This window comes from Stomoxys calcitrans, unplaced genomic scaffold (genome assembly GCF_963082655.1).
Source record: "Stomoxys calcitrans unplaced genomic scaffold, idStoCalc2.1 SCAFFOLD_79, whole genome shotgun sequence".
Classification (NCBI taxonomy): Eukaryota; Metazoa; Arthropoda; class Insecta; order Diptera; family Muscidae; genus Stomoxys; species Stomoxys calcitrans.
This window is the reverse complement of record NW_026739289.1, coordinates 10507-35020: the sequence shown is the minus strand read 5'-3', so window position 1 is coordinate 35020 and position 24514 is coordinate 10507. Positions and strand designations below refer to the sequence as shown.

Here is a 24514-nt window from a genome sequence, read left to right as displayed (position 1 = left end):
TTAAAAAAGTTTACAACATTTCTGTTTTGAGTTATTATAAACAAACTTAATTTTGCGTAAATCGCTCCATACATCTCCGAGATCTGAAGTTTTTGAAAAACAGGGTAAGAGTAGGGCCCGCACATTAAAGTTTGGATGTTAGATGTACTTCATTCCCTTGGTTTTGGTGGTTTGGAGTAGACAAACCCTTTGCCCCGAAAGTGAATATCAGATTCATACTCTACTCCCAAAAACCGCATTTGTGCTACATTTTGCTATAGTCGGTACATATGTGTGGTTCAGGGCGAGTTTATGAGATGAGTCTTCCCTGAAACACTTGGCCATAAAACAGATATCGTATTTGATCCCCTTTTTGCCATAATCCACAAATATTTCCAGGTTGAGGTGTATATAGGGGGGGCGGCCGACCTCTCACCCACTTAGCCCTAAAAACACAGTCAGCGTCGTTCACCACTGTTAAGTTCTTTTTATTTGAATCACAATTGCAATTGGTTAAGGGGGAGCTTATGGGATGAGACAACCCCCAAACACTTGGTCTAAAAATTGGATATCAAATTAGTTTTCTACTATCAAGTGTTGAAAGTCATGATAGAAGCCGTTGTACAAAATTTGTGCCATATCGGATGAGAATTGCGCCCTCTAGAGGCTCAAGAAGTCAAGATCTCAGATCGGTTTATATTGCAGCTGTATCAGGTTATGTACCGATTTGCACCATACTTAGCACAGTTATTGGAAGTCATAACAAAACACCTCATGCAAGACTTCAGCCCAATCGGATAATTGCGCGCTCTATGGGCTCAAGAAGTTAAGATCCAAAATCGGTTTATATAACAGCTATACCAGATTATGAACCGATTTGAATCATACTTAACATAATTGTTGGAAAGGATACAAAAACTCCACGTGCAAAATTTCGGTCAAATCGGACGAGCATTGCTCTAGAGGCTCAAGAAGTCAAGACCCATGATCGGTTTTTATGGCAGCTATATCAAAACGGGCCGATTTGAACAATACTTAGCGCAGTTGTTGGAAGTGATACCAAAACAGCACGTGCGAAATTTCAGTCAAATCGGATGAGAATTGCGCGCTCTAGGGGCTCAAGAAATCTTATAGGGAGATCGTTTTATATGGCGGCTGTTTCAGGTTATAGACTGATCTAGACTATACTTGACGCAGTTGTTGGGAGTCATACTGCAACACCACGTGCACAGTTTTAGCTAATTCGGATAAAAATTGCGCCCTCTAAAAGCTGAAGATGTCAAGACACAACGTCAGTTTATATGGCAGATATATCAGGTTATCTACCGATTTAGACTTAACGCAGTTATTGGAAGTGATACGAAAACGGAATTGAGCCCTCTAGAAGCTCAAGAAGTCAAGACCCAAGATCGGTTTATATGGCAGCTATATCAAAACATGGACCGATTTGGCCGAATTACAATCCCAACCGACCTACACTAATAAAAAGTATTTGTGCAAAATTTCAAGCGGCTAGCCTTACTCCTTCGAAGGTTGGCGTGCTTTCGCCAGACAGGCGGACGGACGGACAGACAGACGGACATAGCCAGATCGACTTAGAATGACATGACAATCAATAATATAAATACTTAATGGGGTATCAGATGCATATTTCGAGGTGTTACAAACAGAATGACGAAATTAGTATACCCCCATCCTCTATAACAAGTAAAAAGGCTTTAAGTTTGGCCGGGCCGAACTTTGGATACCCACCACCTCGGGTATATATGTAAACCATCTTTCATCAAAATTCGGTGAAAATTTCATACCTTATACTCATATACCTCATACCGATCTGAACTATATACGACACGGATGTCGAAAAGCCGAACATAAGTCACTGTGTCAAATTTCAGTGAAATCGGATTATAAATGCGCCTTTTATGGGGCCAAGACTTTAAATCGAGATATCGGTCTACATGGCAGCTATATCCAAATCTGGACCTATTTGGGTCAAGTTGCATAAACATGTCGAAAAGCCTAACACAATGCACTGTCCCAAAATTCGGCGAAATCGGACAATAAATGCCTATTTTATGGAACCTAAACCTTAAATCGAAAGATCGGTTTATATGGCAGCTATATGCAAATCTGGACCGATCTGGGCAAAATTGAAGAAGGACGTCGAAGAGCCTAACCAAACTCACTGAGTCAAATTTCAGCGACATCGGACAACAAATGCGTCTTTTATGGCCCCAAAACCTATAACCTCGGTCTATATGGCAGCTATATCCAAATCTGGACCGATCTGTGCGATATTGCAGAAGTATGTCAAGGGGCTTAACATAACTCACTGTTCCAAATTTCGGCGACATCGGGCAATAAATGAGCATTTTATGGGCCCAAAACCATAAATCAAGAAATCGGTCTATATGGCGCTATATCCAAATCTGAACCGATCTGAACCAAATTGAAGAAATATGTCAAAGGGCCTAACACAACTCACTGCCCCAAATTTCAGCAAAATCGGATAATGAATGTGGCTTTTATGGGCCTTACACCATAAATCGGAGGATCGATATATATGGCAGCTATATCCAAATCTGGACCGATCTGAGCCAAATTTACGAAGGAAGTCAATGGGCCTTACACAATTCACTGTCCCGAATTTCAGCAAAATCGAATAATAAATGTGGCTTTTGTGGGCCAAAGACCCTTAACCGGAGGATCGGTCTATATGGCAGCTTTATTCAAATCTGAACCGATCTGAGCCAAATTGACGAAGGATGTCAAGTGGCCTAACGCAACTCACTGCCCCAAATTTCAACAAAATCGGATAATAAATGTGGCTTTTATGGGCCTAAGACCCTAAATCGGCGGATCGGTCTATATGGGGGCTATATCAAGATATAGTCCGATATAACCCATCTTCGAACTTAACCTGCTTATAGACAATAAAAGAATCTGTACAAAATTTCAGCTCAATACCTCTATTTTTAAAGACTGTAGCGTGATTTCAACAGACAGACGGCAGACGGACAGACGGACGGACATGTCTAGATCGTCTTATATTTTTTACGCTGATCAAGAATATATATACTTTATAGGGTCGGAAATGGATATTTCGATGTGTTGAAAATGGAATGACAAAATGAATATACCCCCAACCTTCGGTGGTGGGTATAAAAATGAATTTGTGTTTGTTTATTTGTTTGTATGTTTGTTTGTGGGCTTGAAAATTTGTTTGTTAGGTATAGACTCAAAAACGGCTGAACCGATTTCTTTCAAATGCTCACAGATTGTGGGGAGTGGTCCGGAAGGAGCAATAGGCTATATAATTTATTGATGTCGGTGGTGGAGTGGACGCTCCCCCTTACCCTAAAAGTACGACCCCCCCAAAAAAAAATTAAACCAATCGGGACAATATGGAATTCAAATGAAAGGTGTTCAGGAGTAGACTACGAATTTCGTATTAAAAATTGGATCCAAGTAACTGGGGGGCCGCCACGACCGCATAACCCCCTAAAATAGGTTTATTGGACAATAATGACAATATGGTACTCGAACGAAAGGTATTCGGGAGTAGATTACGAAAATGGTCAGGAAGGATAAAGGCTTTTTAGTTTGTTGATATTGGAAGGGGGCGGACCCTCCGCCGTTACCCCAAAAACACCTCTTAATATCAAAAATGGACCCATAGGGACAATATGGGTATCAAATGAAAGGTATTGGGAATAGAATACGAATATAGTATTAAAAATTGGGATCATGTATGCTAGGGGTCATCCAACCCCAAAAACTCCCCCAAAACAACATATTGAACGTAAATATCAATATGGGATTCAAATGAAAGGTATTCGGGACTAGACTACGAAAATGACATACAAAAATATAATTCGATCCTAGCTAGATGGGCCTCAAATTGAAGGTACTTGGTAGTAGATTAAGAATATGACATTAAACTTTGTTTTCAAGAATCTAGGTGGTGCTTTACCTACTAAAGTAGCCTCCCATTGATTTGACCCATTAAACAAGTAAAAGCGTGCTAAGTTCGGCCGGGCCGAATCTTATATACCCTCCACCATGGATCGCATTTGTCGAGTTCTTTTCCCGGTATCTCTTCTTAGGCAAAAAAGGATATAAGAAAAGAGTTGCTCTGCTATTAAAACGATATCAAGATATGGTCCGGTTCGGACCACAATTAAATTATATGTTGGAGACCTGTGAAAAATTTCAGCCAATTCGTATAAAAATTGCGCCCATTGGGGCTCACGAAGTAAAATAGAGAGAACGATTTATATGGGATCTATATCGGGCTATAGACCGATTCAGACCATAATAAACACGTTTGTTGATGGTCATGAGAGGATCCGTCGTACAAAATTTCAGGCATATCGGATAATAATTGCGACCTCTAGGGGTCAAGAAGTCAAGATCCCAGATCGGTTTATATGGCAGCTATATCAGGTTATGAACCGATTTGAACCTTATTTGAGACAGTTGTTGAAAGTAAAAATAAAATACGTCATGTAAAATTTCAGCCAAATCGGATAGGAATTGCGCCCTCTAGAAGCTCAAGAAGTCAAATCACCAGATATGTTTATATGACAGCTATATCAGGTTATGGACCGATTTGAACCATACTTGGCACAGTTGTTGGATATCATAACAAAATACTTCGTGCAAAAATTCATTCAAATCGGATAAGAATTGTGCCCTCTAGAGGCTCAAGAAGTCAAGACCCAAGATCGGTTTATATGGCAGATATATCAGGTTATAGACCGATTTCAACCATACTTGGCACAAATGTTGGATATCATAACGAAATACTTCGTGCAAAAATTCATTCAAATCAATAAGAATTGCGCACTCTAGAGGCTCAAGAAGTCAAGACCCAAGATCGGTTTATATGACAGCTATATCAAAACATGGACCGATATGGCCCATTTACAATACCAACCGACCTACACTAATAAGAAGTATTTGTGCAAAATTTCAAGCGGCTAGCTTTACTCCTTCGGAAGTTAGCGTGCTTTCGACAGACAGACGGACGGACGGACGGACGGACAGACGGACAGACGGACGGACATGGCTAGATCGACATAAAATTTCACGACGATCAAGAATATATATACTTTATGGGCTCTCAGACGAATATTTCGAGTAGTTACAAACAGAATGACGAAATTAGTATACCCCCCATCTTATGGTGGAGGGTATAAAAATTGTGCTTATCGGCATGCCGCTTGGGCTCGACTATAATAAGGAGGCTTTTTATCTTTGAGCTAAATTTTCAATCAAACCCGCTCCACTGAGCTTTCGCTTACCCTCTAATAGCTCTAATTCTGTGTACGTTCGTTTAGCCTTCCCCTCTAACAGTTTAACACAAACTTGGACTATCACACACTACAAAATAAATTTTTATCTATGGCAAAGATAGCCACTTAAACTACCTGAAACATATATTGTTAAGGCCTGTTATATTGTTAGGGTGGGACATTTAAAAAATAATACAGCAAACAACCGCAACGAAATTCCTATACTATATTTTTCTTTATATTACGGACCGATAGGATGCCATAAGAAAGATAAATGCTCTCTCTGTTCGTGGTGGCATCTCCATTCAGTTGATCCATTTGCAAACAGAATAGATGGCGGGTTTTTTAATGTTAGCGCTGCCTTCAATAAGGGAAAGGTTTAGACTTTAATACCCAAAAAGTTAATAAAATAACTTAAAAGTTATCCGTTCCATGTCGCCCCGGATCCTTGCGCAATCACATATAAACGACTGAGAATTTTACATTTCTCCCATCTGTTAGAGCTTTTTTGAACATATGTTATGAATCTATAAATTTCCTTCGTCTATGCTGGTACTCGATTGGAGTGGCTTAGCTCCTATAACATTGATCATCATGTGTTAGTTGTCTATAACCTGTTGAATAGTCATAATTTAGTTTTTTTTTTAATCAAAACAAATTGCAATATTAAACGATTTTCATTGGTAGAGAACTAATTTGCCGGATTTAATATTAGGTGCGGTGGCGACAATTCTTAGTAATTATACCATGTAAAAATTTTGAACTTGAAAGTGTTGCCCAACAGCACATTGTTTGGACTTTTCTAGAAAAAAAGAAGGCTTATTGTCGATGAGCTAAAAACGGTGGCCACCTTGTCTCTCAAATCACACTGAACGTCATAACTTTAAGGGTATGACAGCTGTTCTGTTAGGTCACAATAATTGATCAACTGTTTTGGGAAGAGGTCGTCCGCTAGGAATAAAGATATCATATTCGCAGTCCACAACCTTCAACTTTTAATTTAACCCCACATTGTCATAATTGTTGTACACAGCCGATTGGTGACGGGCGTCTATAGGAGAATTGTGGGCGTCACTCCATCTGCCACTTGAGCACAAATTTGAATGACGCACTCCACTTAAATTATCTATCACTTGATCCCCCATTGTTATACCCTCCACCATAAGATGGGGGGTATACTAATTTCGTCATTCTGTTTGTAACTACTCGAAATATTCGTCTGAGACCCCATAAAGTATATATATTCTTGATCATCGTGAAATTTTATGTCGATCTAGCCATGTCCGTCCGTCTGTCCGTCCGTCCGTCCGTCTGTCGAAAGCACGCTAACTTCCGAAGGAGAAAAGCTAGCCGCTTGAAATTTTGCACAAATACTTCTTATTAGTGTAGGTCGGTTGGTATTGTAAATGGGCCATATCGGTCCATGTTTTGATATAGCTGCCATATAAACCGATCTTGGGTCTTGACTTCTTGAGCCTCTAGAGTGCGCAATTCTTATCCGATCAGAATGAAATTTTGCACGACGTGTTTTGTTATGATATCCAACAACTGTGCCAAGTATGGTTCAAATTGGCCCGTAACCTGATATAGCTGCCATATAAACCGATCTTGGGTCTTGACTTCTTGAGCCTCTACAGTGCGCAATTCTTATCCGATTGGAATGGAATTTCGCACGACGTGTTTTGTTATGATACCCAACAACTGTACCAAGTATGGTTTAAATCGGTCCATAACCTGATATAGCTGCCATATAAACCGATCTTGGGTCTTGACTTCTTGAGCCTCTAGAGGGTACAATTCTTATCCGATTTGAATGAATTTTTGCACGAAGTATTTCGTTATGATATCTAACAACTGTGCCAAGTATGGTTGAAATCGGTCTGTAACCTCATATAGCTGTCATATAAACAGATCTGGGGATTTGACTTGTTGAGCTTCTAGAGGGCGCAATTCCTATCGGATTTGGCTGAAATTTTGCATGACGTATTTTATTTTTACTTTCAACAACTGTGTCAAATAAGGTTCAAATCGGTTCATAACCTGATATAGCTGCCATATAAACCGATCTGGGATCTTGACTTCTTGACCCCTAGAGGTCGCAATTATTATCCGATATGCCTGAAATTTTGTACGACGGATCCTCTCATGACCATCAACAAACGTGTTTATTATGGTCTGAATCGGTCTATAGCCCGATACAGCTCCCATATAAATCGATCTCTCTATTTTACTTCTTGTGCCCCCAAAGGGCGCAATTCTTATTCGAATTGGCTGACATTTTACACAGGTCTCCAACATATAATTTAATTGTGGTCCAAACCGGACCATATCTTGATATCGCCTTAATAGCAGAGCAACTCTTTTCTTATATCCTTTTTTGCCTAAGAAGAGATGCCGGGAAAAGAACTCGACAAATGTGATCCATGTTGGAGGGTATATAAGATTCGGCCCGGCCGAACTTAGCACGCTTTTACTTGTTTTTTCATTTTGTCACTCGATTCGTTCGCCAAGTAATTGAAAACAGCTGATTTTATAAAGGGAAATAGCTGTTTTCAATGACTTGGCGAACGAATCAAGTGACAACAAGTAAAAGCGTGAAAAGTTCGGCCTGGTCGAACCGTGCATACCCTCTACCATGGATCTCATTTGCCTTTTTTTTGCCCGATATCTCTTTTTAGGCTAACAAAGGATAATATACAAAAATTGTAAAGGTATTGGAGCTCTTTCAGGTTATCAACCAATTCGGACCATGCTTGGGCAAAATGTTAGCCAAAATTGGCTAAGAATTGAGCCCTATAGTGGCTTTAGAATTAAATTTGGGAGATCGGTTCATGTGGGAGCTACATCAGGTTATTGAGCGATTCAGACCATATTTAGCATGTATGTGGAGAGTCATAGGAGACGTCGTTGAAATAATGTTTAGCCAAATCGCATAAGAATTTCGCCCTCTAGAGGTTTAGAGAGTCAAATTAGGATATCGGTTTATATGGAAGCTATGTAAAGTTTTAATGCGGTTTGAACTATGCTTAGCACAGATGTTGAAAGTCATAACAAAATATCTTATACAAACTTTGAGACAAATGGAATAAGAATTGCGGCGTTTAGGGGCTCAAGAAGTCAAGATCCAAAATCGATTTATATGACAGCTGTATCAAAATATCAAATCCCAACTGACCTATACTCATAGGAAGTATTTGTGCAAAATTTCATGCGTCCAGCTTTATCCTTTCGAAAGTTAGCGTGCTTTCGATAGATGGACGGACCGACATGGCTAAATCGACTTATATTGTCAAGACGATCAAAAATATACATATTGTATATACTTTGTTGGGTCTCAAATGAATAAGTCGATGCTTTACAAACGGAATGACTAAATTATTTTATAATGGAGGGTATGAAAAAAAAACAAATTTATTTATAATTATTTGAATAGCAAAGGCAACCCGAACAAAGAAAAAGAGCACGAGAGGTACAGCAGAGTGTGTTCAAAGTTGATCATATGATTTTCACTACTGTTTAATAGTGAGTTGTCTATCCTTCGAATAAAATGACTGTTTTCGGTTTTATTTTTATACCCACCACCGAAGGATGGGGGTATATTCATTTTGTCATTCCGTTTGCAACACATCGAAATATCCATTTCCGATCATATCTTATATATCAAAATCAATTTGTGTTTGTTTGTAGGTTTGTTTATTTGTTTGTTTGTATGTTTGTGTGTTCCTTATAGACTCAGAAACGGCTGAACCGATTTTCTTGAAATTTTCAGAGATGGTGCAAAATGAGCTCGTGGTGAAAATAGGGTACTAATTTTTTTGATATCTGAAAAGGGGAGGGTTCCCCCTTACCCTTATTTTCAGAAACGTCAGATCTCGGATATGGGTGGTGAAATTTTTGTACTTTCATATAGTACCTTAAAATTAAAAATTTGGTATCCAAATATGGGACCAAGTGTTTGGGGGGCCGCCTCTCACCAAAAACATCCCCAAAGAGGGACAAATTTACGACCATAGCAATATGGGACTCAAATGAATGGTCTTTCGGAGGTCTTTGGTCTTTTGATATCAAGTGTCTATGGGGCCACTCCACCCCCACAACATCACCCAAATAGTAAGTATTTTCTGACTGCAATATGAGGCTCAAATAGGAGTGTTTTTAGAGTAGAACACGAATCCGATATATATTTTTAAGGCCATATATATATATTTTGAGTGGCCGCCCATCCCCCAAAACACCCCCCAAGTCGGTCATGTTTGCCGACTATGGAAATATGGGGCTCAATTTAAGGTATGTGGCAGTAGACCACGTATCTGATATGAAACCCCTACCCCTTTCCCAAAATACCCCACAAACAGCAATTTTTTAGTGGCCATCGCAATATGGGGCTCAAATAAAGGTATTTGGGAGTATAATACGAATTTGATATCCAAATGTAGGACCATGTATTTAAGGCGTCACGCCTTTCCCAAAACACCCCCAAAGGGAAAAAATTTTTCGACCATGCCATTATGTGGCTCAAACGAAAGGTATTTAAGATTAGAAAACGAATTTGATAACCTATTGTGGGACCATGTGTTTGGGGGACGCTTCATCCTCTTAAGCCAATGGCAATATGGGGTTTAAATAAATGGTATTTGAGAGAAGAGCACAATGCTGATATTTTTTCAGGGCCAAGTATCTGGGGGACCACCTCTCCCCCGAAAACACCACTAAATCAGACATCATGAGAATATCGGGCTGAAATGAAGTATTTTAAGAATGGAGTACACCTTACATCCAAACTTAAATTCGTGGACCAATAAAGATCATATGGGATTCAGATAACGGCACCTATATTGTAAAACTGTTAGTCAAGCGATATACTACAATATTTTCGTAGCATGTTATTTCACAAAAAGATCTTTAATTGTCGAAAATAAATATTTCAAGGAAACTTTTGTTCCATATAAAGTAAACGAAGGCACAGCCGAGCGGGCCCGGGTCAGCTAGTACGTATATATATACATATATATATATATATATATATATATATATATATATATATATATATATATATGGCTACAGCTGCCATATACACCAATATTCTGTTTTACAAAATTGAACAGTGAAATGTATTTATTACACCAGTTGACGCCCGTGCCGAGTTTGCTCCAAATCGGTCCATATTTTGATATATCTGATATGGTTTAATAAATGATGCATTTCTAATCAAAAAATGACGAATAACAAAGGCTGTGGGTATTCAAAGTTTGGCCGATTTAATGCCGTTTTACTTGTTTTTATACCCTCCACCATAAGATGGGGGGTATACTAATTTCGTCATTCTGTTTGTAACTACTCGAAATATTCATCTGAGACCCCATAAAGTATATCTTCTTGATCTTCGTGAAATTTTATGTCGAACTAGCCATGTCCGTCCGTTTGTCCGTCTGTCCGTCCGTTTGTCCGTCCGTTTGTCCGTCTGTCCGTCCGTCCGTCTGTCTGTCGAAAGCACGCTAACTTCCGAAGGAGTAAAGCTAGCCGCTTGAAATTTTACACAAATTTTACACTTCTTATTAGTGTAGGTCAGTTGGTATTGTAAATGGGCCATACCGGTCCATGTTTTGATATAGCTGTCATATAAACCGATTTTGTATCTTGACTTCTTGAGCCTCTAGAGGGCGCAATTCTTATCCAATTAGAATGAATTTTGGCACGACGTGTTTTGTTATGATATCCAACAACTGTGCCAAGTATGGTTCAAATCGGTACATAACCTGATATAGCTGTCATATAAACCGATTTTGTATCTTGACTTCTTGAGCCTCTAGAGTGCGCAATTCTTATCCGATTAGAATAATCCGACGTGTTTTGTTATGATATCCAACAACTGTGCCAAGTATGGTTCAAATCGGTACATAACCTGATATAGCTGCCATATAAACCGATCTTGGGTCTTGACTTCTAGAGCCTCTAGATTGTGCAATTCTTAACCTATTGGAATGAAATTTCGCACGACATGTTTTGTTATGATATCCAAGAACTGTGCCAAGAATGGTTAAAATCTGTCTACAACCTGATATAGCTGTCATATAACCGATCTGGGGTCTTGACTTCTGGAGCCTCTAGAGTGCACAATTCTTATCCGTTTAGAATGAATTTTGGCACGACGTGTTTTGTTATGATATCCAGCAACTGCGCCAAGTATGGTTCAAATCGGTTCATAACTTGATAGAGCTGCCTTATAAACCGATCTGGAATCTAGAGATCGCAATTATTATCCGATTTGCCTGAAATTTTGTACGACGGATTCTCTCATGACCATCAACATACGTGTTTATTATGGTCTGAATCGGTCTATAGGCCGATACAGCTCCCATATAAATCGATCTCTCTATTTTACTTCTTGAGCCCCCAAAAGGCGCAATTATTATTCGAATTGGTTGACATTTTACACAGGTCTCCAACATATAATTTAATTGTGGTCCAAACCGGACCCTATCTGGATATCGCTCTAATAGCAGAGCAAATCTTTTCTCATATCCTTTTTTGCCTAAGAAGAGATGCCGGGAAAAGAACTCAACAAATGCGATCCATGGTGGAGGGTATATAAGATTCGGCCCGGCCGAACTTAGCACTCTTTTACTTATTATTACTTTCTTTTATGGTAGGCATCTCTTGTAAAGTAAATATTTCCCTAATTTCCCTATCGATCACAAGAAGAACGCTGCCAAAATAAAAGAATAACTAATAAACCTTACAAGCCTATTAAGGCTTTTAAAACCTTAGTTCTACGCCGCCAAATCATAACAAACCCCAAATACATATTTTTCTTTAATATTTCAACTTCTTATAAACACTCACTTATTAATGAAATATGAACTATAGCAAATGTGACAAAAGGTCTTAAAACAGGTATAAATCTTCTGCTATTTTGTTAGCAAATAATTCGAATGCTTATATTACCATTGCAAATGACTAAAGCCTTAAACAAAATACCTTCTCTTTTTTAAACACACAAGTTGATAAATATTGTCATAAAGATCCTAAATGTTTAAATAGGTGAAGGTTTAAAAAAAATAAACAAGAAGCACATTTTGTACAAAATTTGTAAACAGAAGTCATGCACGACATGTGGAAGTCTACAGAAGACAAAACAAGTAAGAGCGTGCTAATTCGCCGGGCCGAATCTTATATACCCTCCACCATGGATTGCATTTGTCTAGTTCTTTTCCCGGCATCTCTTCTTAGGCAAAAAAGGATATAAGAAAAGATTTGCTCAGCTATTAGAGCGATATCAAGATATGGTCCGGTTTGGACCACAATTATATTATATGTTAGACCTGTGTAAAATGTCAGCCAATTCGAATAAGAATTGCACCCTTTGGGTCTCAAGAAGTAAAATAGAGGGATCGATTTATATGGGAGCTGTATCGGGCTATAGACCGATTCAGACCATAATATGGTAATGAGAGGATCCGTCGTACAAAATTTCAGGCAAATCGGATAAAAATTGCGATCTCTAGAGGCTCAAGAAGTCAAGATCCCAGATCGGTTTATATGGCAGCTATATCAGGTTATGAACCGATTTGAACCTTATTTGACACAGTTGTTGAAATAGAGAACAAAATACGTTATGCAAAATTTCAGCCAAATCGGATAATAATTGCGACCTCTAGAAGTCGAGTGCTCAAGAAGTCAAGTCCCCAGATTTGTTTATATGTCAGCTATATCAGGTTATGAACCGATTTGAACCATACTTGGAACAGTTGATGGATATCATAACAAACTACTTCGTGCAAAAATTTATTCCAATCGAATAAAAATTGCGCCCTCTAGAGGCTCAAGAAGTCAAGACCTAAGATCGGTTTATATGGCAGCTATAACAGGTTATAAACCGATTTGAACCATACTCGGCACAGTTGTTGGATATTATAACAAAACACGTAGTGGAAAATTTCATTCCAATCGGACAAGAATTGCACACTCTAGAGGCTCAAGAAGTCTAGACCCAAGATCGGTTTATAGGGCAGCTATATCAAAACATGAACCGATATGTCTGGTATTGTGAACCAACTTAGGCAGGTTAAGTTTGAAGACGGGCTATATCGGACTATATTTTGATATAGCCCCCATATAGACCGATCTGCCGATTTAAGGTCTTACGCTTATAAAAGATACATTTATTATCCGATTTTGCTGAAATTTCGGACAGTGAGTTAGGGCCTTCGACATCTTTATATACCCACCGCCATAGGATGGGAGTATTCTAATCTAGCCATGCCGTTTGTAACAACTCGAAATATTTGTCCAAAACCCCACAAAGTGTATATATTTCTGATCGTTTCGACGACCTGAGTCCATCTAGCCATGTCCGTCCGTCGGTCGAAATCGCGATAGCGGTTGAACGCATAAAGCTAGCTGCTTAAAGTTTTGCACAAAAACTTTATATTGATGTTGGGGGTTCAGATTTACATATAGTTCCCATATAAACCGACTTCTTGAGCCATTACGAGCAACAATTTTTGTCCGATTTGGCTGAAATTGGGCATTTAGTGTTTTGTTATGACGTTCAACAACTGTGTCAAGCACTGTCCGAATCGGTCTGAAAACTGATATAGCTCCCATATTAACATATCTCCCGATTTGACTTCTTGAGTCCTACAAGCCGCAATTTTTGTCCGATTTGGCTGAAAATGTGATTTTTTGTTCTGTTATGACTTCCAACAACTGTGCCAAGTACGGTCTAAATCGGTCTTTAACCTGATATATCTCCCATATACACCGGTCTGTCGATTATCCATGTTCGGTTCATAGAATCTTCTATTTTTGCCGCTTTGAAAGAAGTTTCTTATTAGTGTAGGTCGGTTGGAATTGTAAATGGGCCATATCGGTCCATGTTTTGATATAGCTGCCATATAAACCGATCTTGGGTCTTGACTTCTTGAACCTCTAGAAGGCGCAAATCTCATCCGATTGGAATGAAAATTTGCACGACGTGTTTTGTTATGATATCCAACAATTCCGCCAAGTATGATTTAAATCGGTCTATAACCTGATATAGCTACCATATAAACCGATCTTGGGTCTTGATTTCTTGAGCCTCTATAGTGCGCAATTCTTATCCGATTTGAATGAAATTTTGCACGTAGTGTTTTGGGATCACTTCCAACAACTACGCCAAGTATGGTTTAAATCGGTCCATATTTTGATATAGCTGCCATATAACCGATCTGGGGTCCTTATTTCTTGAGCCTCTAGAGGGCGCAATTATTATTGGCATGAAATTTTACACGACGTGTTTTGTTATGATATCCAACAACTGTGCCAAGTATGGTTCAAATCGGTTCATAACTTGATATAGCTGTCATATAAACCGATCTTTGGTCTTGACTTCTTGAGGTTCTAGAGTGCGCAATTCTTATCCGATTTGAATGAATATTTGCACGAAGTACTTTGTTATGATATCCAACAACAGCGCCAAGTATGGTTCAAATCGGTTCATAACCTGAAACAGCTGTCATATAAACAGATCTGAGGAATTGACTTCTTGAGCTTCTAGAGGGCGCAATTCCTATCCGATTTGGCTAAAATTTTGCATGACGTATTTTATTTTTACTTTCAACAACTGTGTCAAATAAGGTTCATAACCTGATATAGCTGCCATATAAACCGATCTGGGATCTTGACTTATTGACCCCTAGAGGTCGCAATTATTATCCGATATGCCTGAAATTTTGTACGACGGATCCTCTCATGACCATCAACAAACGTGTTTATTATGGTATGAATCGGTCTATAGCCCGATTCAGATCCCATATAAATCGTTCTCTCTATTTTACTTCGTGAGCCCCAATGGGCGCAATTCTTATACAAATTGGCTGAAATTTTACACAGGTCTCCAACATATAATTTAATTGTGGTCCAAACTGGACCATATCTTGATATAGTTTTAATAGCAGAACAACTCTTTCTTATATCCTTTTTTGCCTAAGAAGAGATGCCGGGAAAAGAACTCGACAAATGCGATCCATGGTGGAGGGTATATAAGATTCGGCCCGGCCGAACTTAGCACGCTTTTACTTGTTTTTCTCTTATTGTGTTAAAAACAACTCAAATGTTTATATGAGCTATGCCAAAGGGACCAGAGCCTTAAACAAAACATCGACTCTTCTTTAAACACACATGTTAGTAAATATTGTCATAAGAATCCTAACTGTTTATGTTAGAGAGGGGTTTAAAGAAAGTAAACGCAAAAAATAAACAAGAAGCACATTTTGTAAAAAATTTGTGATCAGAAGTAATGGGTTGTTCTTAGCTGACATGTGCCAGGCCACAAGAAACATATGATCTATCTTTAGAAACCCTTTGCGAGGTATTGGAAAATGAGCCTTCCCTTAAATCAACAAATCAATTTACGACCCTTCCATTAGCCACCCTATCTCATGTAATATCTCCAAATAAAAACAAAAAACATATTTTAATATTCTGCGGTGCTAGTATTTTTATTGTTTATTGTTTATTGGCTTTCATTGCAATGATGTGAATCCCAATACGATTTCCTAATAATATTTTGCTTATTCCTTTGCCATTTTCCACTTCCTCGTTCATCAGTATCAAATTGGAGACTAAAATGTTGGCAAACTTTTACTTGCCAAGGTTATCAGTTAAACCACTTATTGTCTGCAAAATCGGTTCAGGATTGGCAGAAGCAAATGCCAAGACACTCATGATAGCTACAGCAATGGTGGCGTAGAATTTCATTTTGGACTAAGGTAGAAAGAGTTTGATAATAAAACAGGAAAATACTCAGTTAATTGTTTTTCAAATTACCTTTTATAAAGTGTTAGTTTTTTGCTTGGATATCCTAAGAAAACTGAATGATTTTCAAGGTGCTTCGAATGGCTTTTATAGCAAAAATATTGTTGTCGAAAAATAATACTTGTGGCAACAATTTTAACTATATTCTGCACGACAATTTTAAGTAATTAACGATAAACAGGGCACAACAAATTGTAGAGAACTATTTTATAGGCCAATTAAAAATTTTATTTCAAGCATTTAACAATCTAGACAAGTAAGAGCGTGCTAAATATGGCCGGGCCGAATCTTATATATATCGATATCTCTTTTAAGGTAACTAAAGAATAATGGATAAGAACTGTTATGCTATTGGAGCTATATCAAGTTATAGTCCGATTCGAATCATAAAAGAATTGAAGACTATTGTAGAAGTCATTGTGTAATATTTCAGTCCATTTGTATAAGAATTGTGCCTTGTAGGGGCTCAAGAAGCAAAATGGGGAGATGGGTTTATATGGCAGCTATATCCAAATCTGAACCGATATGGCATAACTTCAAGCGGCTAGCCTTACGCGTTCTTGAGCCCATGGAAGCTGCAATTTTTGTATGATTTGGCTGGAGTTTTGCATGTAGTGTTCACTTACTATTTACAACAACTGTGCCAAGTATAGTCCAAATCGCTTTTTAACCTGATATAGCTCTCATATAAACAGTTCTCCCTATTTGACTTCTTGAACGATTCTTCTCTAAACCGGTCTATAACCTCAAATATAGCTCCCATATCAACCGATCTCCCGATTTGAATTCTAGAGCCCTTACAAGCCGCAATTTTTGTCTGATTTGGCTGAAATTTTTCATGTGGTGTTCTGTAACAACTGTTGGTACAGTTGTTACCAAATACGGCCCAAATCAGTCTATAGCCAGATATAGCTCCCATGTAAACCGGTCTCTCGATCATCCTTGTTGGTTCTCAGAAGTTTTTATTTTTGCTGGTTTCGCAGAAGTTTGGTATGTAGAATAAAATTACACCCCTCAACTAAAATTTATTTTATATGCATTTTTAGCAGAATCCATGGTGGTGGGTTCCCAAAATTCGGCCCGGCCGAACTTAGCACGTTTTATCTTGTTTAATTTTTTAGTCCGATCTAACAATTTAAGGTCTTGGGTTCATAAAAGCCCCATTTATTGTCCGATTTCGCTGAAATTGTGTTAGTGAGCGTAAGACCCTTCAATATCTTTTTATACCCTCCACCATAGGGGTATACTAATTTCGTCATTCTGTTTGTAACTACTCGAAATATTCGTTTGAGACCCCATAAAGTAAAGGGTGATTTTTTTGAGGTTAGGATTTTCATGCATTAGTATTTGACAGATCACGTGGGATTTCAGACATGGTGTCAAAGAGAAAGATGCTCAGTATGCTTTGACATTTCATCATGAATAGACTTACTAACGAGCAACGCTTGCAAATCATTGAATTTTATTGCCAAAATCAGTGTTCGGTTCGAAATGTGTTCATTCACCGTAACGTTGCGTCCAACAGCTCTTTGAAAAAATACGGTCCAATGATTCCACCAGCGTACAAACCACACCAAACAGTGCATTTTTCGGGATGCATGGGCAGTTCTTGAACGGCTTCTGGTTGCTCTTCACTCCAAATGCGGCAATTTTGCTTATTTACGTAGCCATTCAACCAGAAATGAGCCTCATCGCTGAACGGTGAATGAACACATTTCGAACCGAACACTGATTTTGGTAATAAAATTCAATGATTTGCAAGCGTTGCTCGTTAGTAAGTCTATTCATGATGAAATGTTAAAGCATACTGAGCATCTTTCTCTTTGACACCATGTCTGAAATCCCACGTGATCTGTCAAATACTAATGCATGAAAATCCTAACCTCAAAAAAATCACCCTTTATATACATTCTTGATCGTCGCGACATTTTATGTCGATCTAGCCATGTCCGTCCGCCTGTCCGCCCGTCCGTCCGTCTGTCTGTCGAAAGCACGCTAACTTCCGAAGGAGTAAAGCTAGCCGCTTGAAATTTTGCACAAATACTTTTGGTTAGTGCAGGTCGGTTGGTATTGTAAATGGGCCATATCGGTCCATAACCTGATATAGCTGCCATATAAACCGATCTTGGGTCTTGACTTCTTGAGCCTCTAGAGTGTGCAATTCTTATCCGATTGGAATGAATTTTTGCACGACGTGTTTTGATTTGATATCCAACAACTGTGCCATGTATGGTTCAAATCGGTTCATAACCTGATATAGCTGCCATATAAACCGATCTTGGGTCTTGACTTCTTGAGCCTCTAGAGTGCGCAATTCTTATCCGATAAGAATGAAATTTTGTACAACGTGTTCTGTTTTGACATCCAACAACTGTGCCAAGTATGGTTCAAATCGGTTCATAACCTGAAATAGCTGCCATATAAACCAATCTTAGGTCTTGACTTCTTGAGCCTCTAGAGTGCGCAATTCTTATCCGATTAGAATGAAATTTTGCACGACGTGTTTTGTTATGATATCCAACAACCGTGCCAAGTATGGTTCAAATTGGCCCGTAACCTAATATAGCTGTCATATAAACCGATCTTGGGTCTTGACTTCTTGAGCCTCTAGAGGGCGCAATTCTTATCCGATTTGAATGAATTTTTGCGCGAAGTATTTTGTTATGATATCCAACGACTGTGCCAAATATGGTTCAAATCGATCCATAACCTGATATAGCTGTCATATTAACTGATCTGGGGACTTGACTTCTTGAGCTTCTAGAGGGCGCAGTTCTTATTCGATTTGCTGAAATTTTGCATCACGTATTTTATTATGACTTTCAACAACTGTGCCGAATAAAGTTCAACTCGGGTCATAACCCGATATAGCTGCCATATAAATCGATCTGGGATCTTGACTTCTTGAGCCTTTAGAGGTCGCAATTATTATCCGATTAGCCTGAAATTTTGTACGACGTATCCTCTCATGACCATCAACATACGTGTTTATTATGGTCTGAATCGGTCTATAGCCTTATACAGCTCCTATATAAATCGATTTCTCTATTTTACTTCTTGAGCTCCCAAAGGGCACAATTCTTATTCGAATTGGCTGACATTTTACACAGGTCTCCAACACATAATTTAATTGTGGTCCAAACTGGATCATATCTTGATATCGCTCTAATAGCAGAGCAAATCTTTTCTTATATCCTTTTTTGTCTAAGAAGGGATGCCGGGAAAAGAACTCGACAAATGCGACCCATGGTGGAGGGTATATAAGATTCGGCCCGGCTGAACTTAGCACGCTTTTACTTGTTTCAATTTGGCGCAGATCGGTCCAAATTTGGTATTAGCTGCCACATAAACCGTCCCCTAATTTGACTTCATGAGCCCAGAAGTGTCAATTTTCATCCGCTTTGGCTGAAATTTAGAACAAAGGATTGAGTTAGGACTTTCAAAAAGCATGCCAAGTATGATCTGAATCGGTTATAAACAGATATAGCCCTCATATAAACTGATCACCAAAGCTGACTTCTTGAGCCTTTAGAAGCTTAAATCTTCCCCTGATTGCCAAAATTTTGCCCAAACCCCTATCTTATGGCTTACAAGATCAGTGCACGGATAACCGTGTGGGTCAATATGGTGATATGGGTCCGATATCCCTGTATGGCTTCTTCAAACCAAAATAATGCAAATACAAACTTTTTAGCGGAATCCATGGTGGTTGGTACCGAAGATTCGGCCCGGACGAACTTAGTACGCTTTTACTTATTTTTGTTTTGTTTTTTCCAAAGAAAAAATAATGATTTTCAAGGTGCTTTGAGTGGCTTATTTAGAAACAATAAGTAAAGCGTGCTACGTTCGGCCGGGCCGAATCTTATATACCCTCCACCATGGATCGCATTTGCCAAGTTCTTTGTCCAGGATCTTTTTACAGGCAAACAAAAAATGATTGATAGAAATTCCCAAGCTATTGGAGCCATATCAGATTGTGGACCGATTCTGAATATACTACGCTCGGATGCGGGAGACCATAGTAGAAGTCATTGTGAAAAAATTTAGCCAAATCGCATAATAATTACGCAACATAGGAGATCAAGATGTAATATTGGGAGATCGGTTTATATGGGAGCTATATCAGATTATAGACCGATTCAGACCATATTTGAAACACATGTTGAAGGTCATAGGAAAAACTGTTGCACAAAATTACAGCCAATTCGGATAAGAATTGCATCTATTTGCGCAAACAAAAGACGTCATGCAAAGTTTTAGCTTAATCGAATAATTATTGCACCGTCTAGAGGCTCAAGAAGTCAAGACACAAGATCGGTTTATATGGCAGCTATATCAAAACATGGACCGATTGGGCCCATTTACAATTTCAACTGACCTACACCAATAAGAAGTATTTGTGCAAAATTTCAAGCGGCTAGCTCTACTTCTTCAAAAGTTAGCGTGGTTTCGACAGACGGACGGACGGACATGGCTAGTTCGACTTAAAATGTCACGACGATCAAGAATATACAATATATACCTTATGGGGTTTTAGACGCATATTTCGAGGTGTTACAAACAGAATGGCGAAATTAGTATACGCCCATCCTTATGGTGGAGGGTATAAAAATTGCTATGATATTGCAGCTATATCAAGTAATGGTCCAAGTCGTGCAAAATTTCAGCCACATCGCATAGGAATTACGGACTGGTGGCTTCCAGGGTCTCAAGAAATCAAATCGGGAGATCGGTTCATATGAGAGCTATATCAGGTTATAGACCGATTTGAACCGTACTAGGCACTGTTGTTGGAGATCGTAACGAAACACTACGTACAGAATTTCAGTCAAATCGGAAAAAACTGCGTCTTCCAGGGCGTCAAATCGGGTGATCGGTTTATATGGGCGCTACATCTAATTCTGAACCGATATGGCCCATTTGCAATTCCCAATGACCTACATCAATATTAAGTGTCTCTGCAAAATTTCAAGTGGCGAAATGTATACGAATAGATGGAACAGGTAGCTTCTTAATAGTAATATTTCACAAATGTAAATCATCTCATCCAACAAAATTTCTAAAAACAATCTAAAACAAGTAAAAAGGCGTTAAATTCGGCCGGGCCGAACTTTGGATACCCACCACCTCGGGTATATATGTAAACCACCTTTCATCAAAATTCGGTGAAAATTTCATACCTTATACTCATATACCTCATACTGATCTGAACTATATACGACACGGATGTCGAAAAGCCGAACATAAGCCACTATGTCAAATTTCAGTGAAATCGGATTATAAATGCGCCTTTTATGGGGCCAAGACTTTAAATCGAGATATCGGTCTACGTGGCAGCTATATCCAAATCTGGACCGATTTGGGCCAAGTTGCATAAACATGTCGAAAAGCCTAACACAAAGCACTGTCCCAAATTTCTCTCTTTTATGGGCCCTAAACCTTAAATCGAGAGATCGGTCTATATAGCAGCTATATGCAAATCTGGACCGATCTGGGCAAAATTGAAGAAGGACGTCGAAGAGCCTAACCAAACCCACTGTGTCAAATTTCAGCGACATCGGACAATAAATGCGTGTTTTATGGCCCCAAAACCTTAAACCTAGATATCGGTCTATATGGCAGCTATATCCAAATCTGGACCTATCTGTGCGATATTGCAGAAGTATGTCAAGGGGCTTAACTTAACTCATTGTTCCAAATTTCGGCGACATCGGACAATAAATGAGCATTTTATGGGCCCAAAGCCATAAATCAAGAAATCGGTCTATATGGCAGCTATACCCAAATCTGAACCGATCTGGACCAAATTGAAGAAATATATCAAAGGGCCTAACACAACTCACTGTCCCAAATTTCAGCAAAATCGGATAATGAATGTGGCTTTTATGGGCCTTACACCATAAATCGGAGGATCGATCTATATGACAGCTACATCCAAATCTGAACCGATCTGGACCAAATCGACAAAGGATGTCGAAGGGCCTAACACAACTAACTGTCCCAAATTTCAGCAAAATCGGATAATAAATGTGGCTTTTATGGGCCTTAGACCCTAAATCGGAGGATCGGTCTGTATGGCAGCTATATCCAAATCTGGACCGATCTGAGCCAATTTGACGAAGGATGTCGACGGGCCTAACACAACTCACTGCCTCAAATTTGAGCGAAATCGGATAAAAAATGTGGCTTTTATGGGCCTAAGACCCTAAATCGGCGGATCGGTCTATATGGGGGCTATATCAAGATATAGTCCGATGTAGCCCATCTTCGAACTTAACCTGCTTATGGACAAAAAGAATCTGTGCAAAATTTCAGCTCAATATCTCTATTTTTAAAGACTGTAGCGTGATTTCAACAGACAGACGGACGGACATTTCTAGATCGTCTTGGATTTTTACGCTGATCAAGAATATATTTACTTTATAGGGTCGGAAAAGTATATTTCGATGTGTTGCAAACGGAATGACAAAGTGAATATACCCCCATCCTTCGGTGGTGGGTATAAAAATGGCTAAGGTAATCAAAACCAGTAACAGGCAACCAGTTTTGGGCCCATAAAAGACGCATTTATTGTCCGATTTAGCTGAAATTTGATGAAGTTACTTGTGTTAGGCTTTTCGGCATCCGTGTCGTTTATCGTCCAGATCGGTCTTTATTTGGATATAGTTACCAGAAAGAGCTATATTTTGATCTACAAAATTAAACAATGACTTTTACCTATTAGACCACACAATGCCCGTGCCGAATTTGGTCCAAATCGGACTATATTTCGATATAGCTGTTATGGGGGAATAAATGATAAATTTTTTACCAGATTATGACAAAATGTCTTTTACATATTTACCCGAGGTTGTGGGTATCCAATGTTCGGCCCGGCCGAACTTAACGGCTTTTTACTTTTTACTCCATATGTCACCTAAACCCATTAAAAATATATTTTGCACCTAACAATATTTGCTGAACTAACTAAAAGATGCTGATTTTGAAACCATCTTTGCTCAAAAGAGGTATTTCGGGAATTTTTGTAAAAAAAATCGGCCAGAATTTATTTTAAGTTTCTTAAGTACAATTTTATTTGCAAAATCCAAAATAAAAACTACTAAGATTCGTGTTTTTCTTATTTTTCAATTTCAAATTTTGTTACGAATCCAAATCTTTCAAAAATATGAAAATCAAACCACAAATGCTTTTGAAAATTGCAAAATACGAAACAGATCTCGATCAAAATTGCACAAAACAAAATTAAGTCAAATATCTCGGAAACCTGTGGAGATATTGTAGACCTTTTCGATTTTCTCCCACTGTGAATCGTACGTCAATACAAATGTTTCTATCTGATGTCTGCACGACATTTTTTTTAAACAATTAGCAATAAGGAAGGGCATTAAAAAATAATAGGGAACATTTGTGGAGGCGCATTAAAAAATATTAATTATAGCTTAGAATGCGAGAGTATTTCATTAAAAGATAAACACAAAATAATTAAAAAGTTTTAAATGCAACTGGTCTAATGTCAAAATATGAATTTCTAAAGGCCGGTTTGCACCACAAACAAAATTTTTGTTGCGATAAGAAATGCTTTGACATATTGTAGTCGAAATTTATAAAATATATGAAATAAAGTTATTTGCAAATAAACACAGCTAATTTCAGTACATATGTATGTGCTTTATTAGCCAAAAATTAATAAAAGTCGCCCAAAATGGTAAAGTAATGTTTGTCGCCATTTTGTAGTGTACACAGCTATTTTCAGTGGAGACATAAATGTCTTGGCTGCAACCGAAAATTTCGCCATAGGTATATACCCAGCTTAAGCACAAAAGTTTTATTACATTTTCTAAGACGAGAAATTTTATGAAGAAAATTTTTTCAGAAGAACTTTTTACGATATTCACAAAATTCTTTTATACCCACCATATATTCATTTTGTCATTCCGTTTACAACACATCGAAATATCCAGTGGATATTTTTATATCCTCCACCATAGGATAGGGGTATACTTATTTCGTCATTCCATAAAGAATATAAAATATATACTATATTATCATTGAGATTAAAACTTAAAACGGACTGCACTCATTGATATGTGAGAAGTTTGCCCCTGTTCCTTAGTGGAATGTTCATGGCCAAAATTTGCAATTTTTGCATAAAGAATATATATTCTTGATCGTCATGGCATTTTAGGTCGATCTAGCCATGTCCCTCCGTCTATCTGTTGAAAGTACGAGAACTTTCGAAGGAGTAAAGTTAGGCGCTTGAAATTTTGCGTAAACTAATTCTAATTAGTGTAGGTCGGTTAGGACTGTAAATGGATCTGATAAAGCTGCCATATAAACTGATCTTCAGATTTGACTTCTTGAGCCTCTAGAAGACGCAATTACCACCCGATTTGACTGAAATATTGTACGCAAAGGTTTGCTGTGAGTTCCCACAGCCG

General features: G+C 38.4%; 1 long non-coding RNA gene across 6 annotated transcripts; it reads right to left on the bottom strand.

The window, feature by feature from the left end:
* Positions 1-15826: 15826 nt before the first annotated feature.
* Positions 15827-23355, bottom strand: LOC131998426 (uncharacterized). Of its 6 annotated transcripts, none has more exons than XR_009398692.1 (3): positions 23341-23355; positions 16089-16222; positions 15827-16025 (listed from the first exon to the last, which is right to left on the bottom strand). It is a non-coding gene; the product is annotated as an uncharacterized LOC131998426 (long non-coding RNA). The 6 variants fall into 6 exon arrangements; XR_009398691.1 differs by lacking the exon at positions 23341-23355 and adding an exon at positions 23255-23269; XR_009398689.1 differs by lacking the exon at positions 23341-23355 and adding an exon at positions 19815-19828 and having other exon boundaries at positions 16089-16278.
* Positions 23356-24514: the final 1159 nt, after the last annotated feature.